Below are 10681 nucleotides of genomic sequence, written 5' to 3'. Positions count from 1 at the left end.
TCAGTGAGTGCTGAAGAATTTCAGTAATCCATTTACTTGCTAAAATTGTATAACACAGGTTATTTTTCTGTATGTAAGAAAGTTAACAGCCCTTTCCAGCTGTCTCCAAGCTCTTGAGCAAATCCATGCAAGTCATTTAAAGGGAAGTTCGAGCGTCTGAAACTCTGTAAGGAAGCAATAGGTAAGATAACTCAGATCCGCTTGTTCTTCCTAATTATGCTGTATGGAATTAGTTGTCACTTCAGAAATAAAGTCCATAATTATAGCCTAAACTGTAGGAGGCACATTGTTAATCCGAGCTACTTGATATAATAACATCAGTGCTACTTATATAGATGTTACTAGGGCGTTAACAGGGAATAATTACTCCGACAGGGAAATTGTTTGGAGCACCACTCCTACAAAGAAAGGCTGAGGGAGCTGGGCTTGTTCAGCTTGGAGAAGATATATATTACATATTATATTAGAGCAGGAACAAAGCCTGAAGACATTTGCTTTCTCTCCAGCCAGGTGATCCCAGCAGATGTTTTGCAGAGTTAAAAGAGACATCAAGGAATGTGCATCCTGCTCCCAGGTAATTGTAAAAGAGCATCTTAACTCACATTGATAAGACAAGCAGTCCTTGCCAAGTAAATCTCAAGCTTTCCAACCTGTGTCAGAGAAGACTCAGACCCAATAGGGGAAAGAGACAGAAACACAACAACAGGGGAGACCCAGGGATGTTCATACCTGGTTTCAGCAGGCAAATATTGGAAAATAATATGGAAAAGAAGTAGAGTTGCCTGCATAGAAGAGCCAACACCCTACCTGAATACCTGTACTTTCAGGGTACGTGACTTGGGGCAAAGGGTATTTTTTTATACATGTCTCTCTCTGCACTTGTGGTCTTGCATTTTGCTTCTGCAAAGGAGTGGAAGAAAGTTTTATTAATAAGGTGTTTTGAATGTTGACCTGCTTGGCACACGCAAATGGGCAATTGAATCCAAAATAGCCACTGCGAAATGTATTTTGGAACATATTTCCTCTCTGATCCAACATCAGCTATTGCCAAGAAAACAGCGAAAAATGGCTGAGGTACAAACTTTAATGTTAAAAACACTTTTTTCTTCTTTTTTCCAGTTGTTGGGTGTTTTCACAATGCCCTTCTTAGAAGTTTACGTTGTAGAACTCTTTAGAGAAGAGTGGGATAACCCAAATGCATAAAATGATGCCTGAATTTCTGATAGCCCCATGAAAGAGTATCTTCTTTTTCTTTAAAGCAGTGAAAGTAAAGCACAGACCGTACTAGTACTGGAAATAACTATAAGAAACCAGAAGTAAAACAGTCCCTGCATCCCTGCTCCACTTCCTTTATACATTTGTGCTGGGAAATGGCTGTGCAGCAGACCCTTTCAAGTGGCAATCGAAAGCAAAGCCAAGGTGGGGTCTATCCTATGAGACAACATGACCCATCTGTTGGGCACTGATGTTCCTATCAGTTCCTCCTAGAAGTGTTCAGCACAACAGGTCCAGGACCTTGGGAAGGAGAAATACTTCTCCTGTGCACCTAACAGCAACAGCCGTGCAGTATGCCTGCCCATGTTGAGCACTGCTGGCAACAGCCTTGCAGCAGCAATATAAAGATTGGCATAAGCTTCAGAACACATGCAGCAAGAAGGAGTGACACCTCCATAAGCTCTGCACATAAACCAAAGGCAAAGTTCTACTGCAGGGCCAAATGCCACAAGCATCATGGGGGAACAGGGCAAGAGCTGCTGTTGGAAGTGAGTTCCCTCCCTCATTGAGGTTTGTGCATGGGCTTTGGAGCTCCACACTTCTCCCTGAGGAGCTTCTGGAAAGAGCAGGAAAAGCCATGGTCATGCTCAGCTCCACTTTTCAAGTAAGGACAGTAGCAAAGTTGTGGACTTTGGAGCATCCCTTTAATAACAGGAGAGGATTCCCATCTCCTTCATGTCACTATGACTTGTCATATCCCCACTGGACTGCAGCAAGCCAGCAACACACGCGAATGGGGGGCAACAAATTGAAGCATACAATGGTGTGGCTTGGAAGGGACCTCAAAGCCCACCCAGTCCGAACCATGCACTGATCCAGAGTGGATGAGGAGGCTTCAGGAGAGAGGAACTGCATGGTGAGATGGTGCAAAAGCAGAGCTCTGAGCATCTTTCATCCCCACTCCCTCCCTGCAGTAGCTCAAGACGGTATCTAGCAAAAGCACAGACCGTTCCTTTATTTCATTACCTGCCGCATTTTTCTGCTGTTATCCTTTCAGCCGCCAGTAGATGGTGATGCTTCATCTGCATCCGAGAGGCAGCACGACAGCCTGCTTGAGACGAGACCGAAAAATATCAAGAATATGAAATCAGAGACTCAGGCAGTCAGTCTCCAGACAGCCACCTGCTCCTGCACACATGGATTTCAGAGAGCCCCACTGATACCCCTGATCTCACACGAGGGATCCAGCTGCCTTCCTAGAGGTGCAAAACCTGTAGCTTTTACAGCATCTCTTCTTCCTTTGTGTGTGTTGGAATGAGAGTGTGAGCAAGGGCCTGAAGGCATTGCTTATCACAGACACTGCTCAGTCTGGACACCAGAGAGATCAAGTAAATGTGTTATTGCTGAGAATACAAATAATATCCAGCTCCATCTTCAAGATAACAAGATGCTGGAAGTATCTTTGGTGACTGCATTCCCTTCAGCACATCTCTTTATCTTACAAACTCGTCATCCTGAAGCAACCGATAAGCTAAGCCTCTGGGATGCAAAGGAGCTCCTGCAGGTGCACTGGCACCCACCAACACATCTGAGCACTTTGTGGTTCAGCCTGCAGAGAACAGCAGAAGATGGTAGCTGTGCAGCCCTGCAGGCCTCCCTGGGGCAAAGGGGGCAATGAGCCCCCCTTCTCTCACACCACATCCTGAGGCCATCTGCTCCATCAGCCTTCTCTCCTGCTGGGACCCTCGGAGTTGTCTTCCAGGAAAGTGCTGCTGAGACCACAGAGGTTGTGCTTTGGGCACTAAGCACCAGTGTGAGCCTGCACCACAGTTACGGAGACAGAGATCTGTAATCAGGGCTGAAAGTGTTTTAACTGAACAAATTGAATGGGCATCAGCCAACAATTTTAGAACCCATATAAGAGGCAGAAAGCCAACCAGGCAGCCCTCAGAGAAAGGCCTCCAAAAGACAGACGCACAAACAGGACATAAAGTACCACCAGGCCCAGAGCAGTGGGGTGAGGTTGAGCTGGTTGTGGTTGGGGATGGGAGGAAAACCCCACATTGTTGCAGGACACTGGGTTCTGCTTCCAGCTGGACTGCAGCATGGAGCAGAGTGAGCTGCAGCAGCTGCCAAATGGCTCTTGTGAGAAAGGTAAAAGCCAGTGTTAAAATTAAAATAATAATAATATATTTCAGAAAAGCAGCAGACACTTCTAAATCAAATGGGAGGTGTACCTTAGTAGGAAATGAGTGTGGAGATACTGCAGCTTCAGGCTGACAAAGCACCCATTGTGCCCACTGCTAATTAATTACCATGGCCCCCATCTCTTTCCTCAGCCCCAGGCTCTGACCCTGGCTCCTCTGCCCACCCCATCCCACCAAGCCCCTTACAGCTGAGAGCCCTGGGACTGGGCAATCACCTCACTACCTCAGTATCAGATATATTATTAATTATCATTGTCGTTATTACACAGCACCTACAAGTCCTGGCTGCCCCATGCAGAATATTACATGGCTAATTTCCTTCCAAGATGAGGCTGTGCTGCTGCTGCTCTGCTCATTTGCTTGCAGATGCTGTTTTGCTGTCAGGGCTGTGCTCTCAGCAGGCGCAGCACTAAAACACCCACACAAACAACCTCTGTTCAAGGAGCTGTGTAACTCGTGTTATGGCCACCCTGAAACCACTGCTCTGCAGGGCTAAGGTGAAGGAAAGCAAAAGAAGAGCAAAGGTTGCAGCTCCATAAATGTGCAGTAGCCACACTGAGCAGAGCTGCAGCCCCTTTTCCTGACACTGAGCTTCCCCAAAGAGCTGCAATGCCATGTGCCCACATCTGGTGCACAGTCTGAGTATCCTCTTAACCTCTTGCTGGTATGTGGGCTCACTGAGCTGCTGATATGGGGCTGGAGGAGTTCAGTGTCAGGGCTGATGGGTTCCCTGGCAGGCCCTGCACCCACAGTCCCACCAGAACAGCACCAAGCAGCAACACCACCACAGCTTTCCTCTCTCAGTTCCCAACCCAGGCTCCATCCACCCCCTGGGATTTGCCAGCAGATGGCAGGGGACCCCCAGCAGAGGTCCTCACCACTGTGCTTGGCTCCCGAGCTTCCCTGTTCCATCCCAACAGCACAAACATCTCCCAGCTCTCCTGCCTCTTCATTTACCACCATGCAGTGCCCAAGCAGCCCCTGGATGTGTGGCAAGTGTAGTGAGGTTTGATGGGAGCCTGCAGCATTGCAAGGAAGTGGCTGATGAGCCCATCAGCTGTTCATGAGGGCTGACAGTGTTTGGCTTGAATACCAGCAGGCTGGAGGAGAGCCATGCTCAGTGACTTGATGGCCATTCAGCCCACAGAAGCGCTTTGAGATTTAAAAAGAAGAAAAAGCAGCCAGGTCCAGCCTGCATCACCTCCGACACCACGAGGGCTATCTGCTCTGATAGCATCAACATTCAATTCTCTTTTAGCCTGTGTAGAAAAAGTGGCCCAGCATCAAAGACACGGTGCCAGCACCAGGGGACAGGCAGACACTGCACCACATATTTCAGACTCAGCGACTCTGCACTGATTCACCCACGTGTGGGTATTGCTCTCTGGCCAGGACACAGGCAAACAAAAACCTCATTTACAAAACCTATTGCAGTCTCCTGGAAGCTCGTCAAGCAGAAAACGGTGATTGCTACGTGCAAATATTTTGTCTTCAAGCCTCAAGAAGAGATGCGTAAAAGCAAATGCAACTGCAGCAGCGTTACTCTGAAACCTCTCCATGCAGTCAGCACAGACTGCTCCAAAACGCTCTGGTAAAGCGACTGGCTCTGACTCATGCTAAAACTGCTTGTGGTTTATTTGACAGAGAGCTTCTAGCCAAACTCCTGTCAAGAAGTGTGAATTTCAACATCTCCACGGAGTTCTCTATCAAGGAGGAAAAGCCCACAAAACAAATCCCTAACTGATAAACAGCACTGGCTTCCTAAAGAGCCACCCCATGCTGACAGGGCTGCAAAGCTTTGTGGGAGGGATGGGTCTCACTCTGTGGCCATGTCAGGGTGCTGGTGGGCAGCACTGCTTCACTGCTCTTCCTCGTGCTTCAGCTTGCACGTGCTCCTGCCAGCTGCTGGAAGGTGACAGAAGCAGCCCATAGGTTTATATTAGGCAGGTCAGAACCGACTGATAGATTCACAGAAACAGAATCATAGCATATCCTGTGTGGAAGGGATCTACGGGGACTAACCAAACCCTGCTCCTGGCTCCTCACAGGTCCAAAATTCAAGCCCTGTGTCTGAGAGTGTTGTCCCAGTGCTCCTTGAACTCCAGCAGCTTGGCATCATGCTCACTATCCTGGGCAGCCTGTTCCATGCCCACCACCCTCTGGTGAAGAACATCTTCCTAACCCCCTCTTGATCCTCCCCTGACATCCCCATGCTGCTCCCTCGGGCCCTGCTGCTGTTGCCAGAGAACTAAGGTAAAGCTGTCCCAGCCTGCTCCCACCAGGCCCGCTGGGTCTTGCATGCACGTGGCTGCTAAAATGTGGTCTAGTGACAGTGTGGAGTGATTCAGAAGAAAATCATGGAACCGCTCCCACCTGCCCACGTGAGCGTGAATCACGTGTGTGTGCTCAGACCCCAGCCAGGTGCAAATCAACAGGTAGAAAATGAAGTGTGAAGAAGAATGTCCTGAGGCGGCAGGTATGTTTGCAGGGAGAGGGGACAAGAAGGTGAAGCTCCAGCTGGTGTGGCTCTGAGGGTCCATCCACACTGAGCACAGAAGGTGGTCAGGCACCATCCCGCAGCTCTGGGGGCTCCCTTCTTGTTCACTCCTTCAGACACCTCCTCACCATTGGCAGGAGGATCAGGTCACCATCCTGTCAGGTGTTTATGGAGGCTGCTGTGAAATTAGGAGGTGGCCTGTGGGAGCTGCAAACCTTTGCAGGCTGTCTTCTGCCTGTTGTGATCAAAGAACCTGGGTTTCCATCAGTCCTTTCTACTTGACTTGCAGGTGGGTGAGGTGCAATTCCTCTGTTAGCCTCATGTCCTGTGAGCAGTAGGTCCGGCTTCATGGCAGACAATGTCTGCAGTGCACAGTTCTTCCATCCACCAGTGTATAATCACCTTGTGAGGGCTTGGGGCATATACTAAAATGGGCCATGCTTTTAGATGTCTTCACCAATAAGCAGTAATGTTGTCAGACAGCTCCTCAGGATCACCAGGCCTCAGACAGCACTGGAGCAGTGCAGAAGCAAGACCCAGCTTCTCCCAGCTCACATCAGGTACTTCTGGCACCTTTCTTCAGACTCCCAGTTAACGCACCTTGAGCTGACATCTTGCAGAAGATGGGCCCATTGTTGCCAGGGGTTGGATGATCTCCCTTTCCATCCCTGCATGTAGGCTTCTCAACAGAGCTGTGCCCCATGCCAGTGTGCTGCACTCACACCTGAAGCAACATCCTCAGAGGACCTCCATGCCAACCCCACCACCCTCCAGCCCTTCCCAGAGGACCAACCAACTCAGTAGTTTGCAAATACTGCAGCCATTGCCTACTTCAGGCAGATGCAACAGCCTGTGCAGGAGAAGACAAGTTGCATGTGGCATGCCAAAAAGGCGGGTTTTCTGCTGGTTTTTACTTGACCTTATCTAGGACAGGTAACCAAGTGACCCACCAGTAGCTCCAGGGCTGGGAGCTGGTCTGGCACTGGTTGAAGGAAGTGATCATGTTACATACTGGGGACGTCTGGCCTTGAGCATCCTAGGTTGTACTGCAGCATGTAAACTTGAAACCCTCTGTATGAATGCTCAGCACTGTTATATTTAGTATGCAGAGTTATTCTGGCTACACAGAGTATCCTGATTTCTTTCTTCATCTTTGAGAAACTGGCTGTTCCTTACCTCCACATTTGGATATGTGCACAAGAGGAATGATGCAGAAAATGTGGCCCTTCTTTTACAAAACCTGACAGATGACTATCAACATCGACGTGGTTTTACTAGCCATGCCAGCCTAAATAAATGTCAGATATTTCCTAACAATTTAAATAAGCACACTGCTGAAGCTCACCTGTGTGGCAAGAGCCTAAAATCCAAAAGCATGGATGTCTTTTGCTTTGACATTCACGTGTAGCATACCCAGAGTCCATCCCTGATGCCACATAGGAAGAGAGCCTTCCTACTCCACTCTCTTGCCCTGTCCTCTCCACGAGTGTGCCCCATCTGGAATATCAGTCCATACAAGGGCAAGACTGAATACTGCTACTTTGGATTGGATTCGGAAGGTAGTATATCCAGTACACGGAGCCACAGACCAGTGAGTTGCTGTCCTCCTCATAGTACTGTGTAAAACACGGAGGAGTTGGGTGGAATACAAATGGAATACCTCAGCTCTGACATATGAGAAGCTGCGGTGATAACAGTCTTGGAATAGCACAGCCACTGTGTATTATTAATAAAAGTATGACACGCAGTGACTGATATATGAATTTGGCACATCAGGGGGAGGACAACACGCCTGCTTCTGATCTAGCTGGCAGGTCGTTTCTTATATCTCTCAGCACACACATTCCACTGTCCTTATTTTATGAGTTTTCCATGAACAAGCCACAGTTGAGTGTTACTCCACAGACCAAATATATGTAAATGTTATCACACAAGATTTGAGTTCTTAGAGATGAAAGCGTACGGCCGGCGTGCAAACACAACAGACGTCACCATCTCAGATGATTCAAACACACACAACTCCCGTATCGCTCTGGATGATAACAGAAGTGACACCGTTTCTGCTGCCCAGGACTTTGTCACTGGGAACTTCCAGCTTTCACCCAGCAACAGCACTGCATAGCAGCAGCTTTTGTCCATCTGCACTGGGCTGTATCCTCCAGGGCGTGTTAGTAGATGTCCCCATTGTTTAATAAATGGATAGGGATTTATTTTCTGTGCTAGCGGGATACTGTAAGCTACAAAAAACCACCCAACAATAACTAGAAAAACTTTTAAACACTTAAACAAAAGCTCTGTTATTACCAAAGGGAGTATTTTGAAACCATGAACTATGCAAGTATTCATGCATTTATGGGTTGGTAAGACAAAAGCCCATTAACTTTTTGACACAATTGAGTCAGCTTACTTGTGTGTGGAGGATTGCGCAAAGGTGACTCGCTTCCATCAACGCAGTATAACTTCCACAGTTGCGATGGTATCACTGAGCTACATCTTCCTCTTTGAAACTCAAATGTTTCTCCTCTGCTAACATTCTGAGTTTCACTGTCTAAATCAAAACACTAGAAACCATCCTTCCTTCTTCTGTGCCACTGCAGGAACAATTTGTACAATTAAAGGAGGTTGAAAACAGAAACTTATAATTACAATTTCACTGACGACTCATTCTACATCATACTAGACAATGGCAAGACCAAAACCAGATGTTTTTGTGCTGTACAGCCCAGCAATAACAATATGATCTGATGACCTCCAGTCACCTCATAGCACCATCTATCAAACACGAAAACTTACAGGTTAAAGTTCAGCGTCCACTTGTGTAAATGATCCATGAAGCTCCAAACAGAGCTCCCCTGAGCAGGTCAAGCACTCAGGGTGAGAGGTCATCAGTCCAGAGCCGCACTGCACAGATAACAGGGAAAGCATTTTTAACAAAGTAAATGTTTTAAAAAACACAACACATTTTGAAATGTATTCATTTAAAAGTTCATTGTGTTCTGAAGAACTTCTGCCACCACTTGATAGCATTATCACTTCATTAGAAGACCAAAAGGCCACAATTCTGCTGCTCCTTCGCTCTCTAATGTACCAATACATTCCTTCTGCTGGATGTAGGTACTGTGACCAATGCAATGCCTGTGAAAGGATTTCCAATCCTTGCATCATCCAGCAGGACCCAGACTGAGATTAAAACTTCACCTGCTGAGAATAGCTATGAAGAATTCATCCCTTCAGTGCTTCACGTGTTGAGGTTTTCATTACATACGACACACTGTAGCCCTGTGAGATGAAGAGCGCATCGAATGGATTACTGCTGGTTACCACACCACGTCCAGGAGTCAGCAACAAACAACAAAAAACTTGTGCTGCTGGAATAAGCAGAACAAAGTTCCATTCTGAAACTGAACTGAGACAAAGCTGGAGCTTTCATGTAACTTCCCCTCGCTCTCACTGTAAGCACCTTTCAGATATTGGAAGAAAGCGATAAGGCCTCCCCTCAGCCAACTCTTCCCCAGACTACACAACCTAACGGTTCCTTAAGTTGCTCCTTCCTTTAGCTGTACATTCACTGTACACAATATCATCATATGTAGAAGACACACTCCCAAAATTCTCTATCTCCTTCAATGAAGAACACTGCAAATTAACCACAGAAATGGCCACTTAGAGACCAGAAATACATTTAGCAGTACATCTGCGTATGAATCTGGAGGAACTTATCTACAGTAGCACAAATCAAGCATATCAAATAGAAATTGTCAGGTAGGTTGGTATCACTTTCAGACTTCAAATAATAATAATTATATGTTAAAAAAAAAATCTACTCTGGTAGATACTCGCAAGTATCAGTTACATAAACGCTGTGGGACCTGCACAGCAATTTCAGCAGCTCAGCCATAACCACACACATACCTTTCAGAACTTTGTTGCTGGTTTCAATCCAGCTGGAAGAACCATTGTCCTAATAAGTATTTATTTTGCAAATGAAAAAATAATTGCAGTCACCACACAGTCATATTTTTTCTTTGTTCCTATAACAATAACAAAATAAACCAATCTTAAGGGTGTGAAGCTCTCTGAAATGTAAAAGAACAGTACCTACCTGCTAAAAACCATTGCAGGCGATTAACATTGTAATTTGTTGGCTATTGGAATGGTGTTTGCTGGAGTTCCACCTCTAGCCAGATCAAATTGATAACACTTGGCACTAATGTGATGTCTTCTGTGTTCAAACAGCACATGAAATCACCTCTCATGTTACTACTGCATGTCACCCAGAAGTAAAAAAACCATGGTATTTGAGTGATTTATTTGCAACAGAATGCCTGAAAGCACTAGTCATGAAACGACTGCATTAGGACCAATGGACTCTTCCTGTCTCATGGATCGCTTTAATTATTAAACTTCCATAGGTATGAAATTAAAAGCAGTTCAAACAAGAGAAGCAGAAGATGCCTAGGAGGGAATTCTGCAGAAATTTATGCAACAGGAACAAGAGGCAACCAGAAGCAGCATAAAAACGCTTATTTGGAAATCTAGAATGAGGGTCATAGAGGTTGATGTGATGGGATGATCAGACCAGGAGACAACTTCACTTGGGTAAGAGGGTTGGGCTCACATCAGGCTTTGGCAGCAATGTGAAAGAGAGCACTTTTACATCCAATAGAACAAAGATCCAAAAAACAGACAAGGAAGCAGAATTAGGAAGCAAATAATGAGTGGTATAAAACTGGTGATGCACTTTCACTTGTGTGAAAGGCTA

The sequence above is a fragment of the Coturnix japonica genome, chromosome 3 (genome assembly GCF_001577835.2).
Source record: "Coturnix japonica isolate 7356 chromosome 3, Coturnix japonica 2.1, whole genome shotgun sequence".
Lineage (NCBI taxonomy): Eukaryota > Metazoa > Chordata > Aves > Galliformes > Phasianidae > Coturnix > Coturnix japonica.
Note: the sequence above shows the minus strand (reverse complement) of the source record.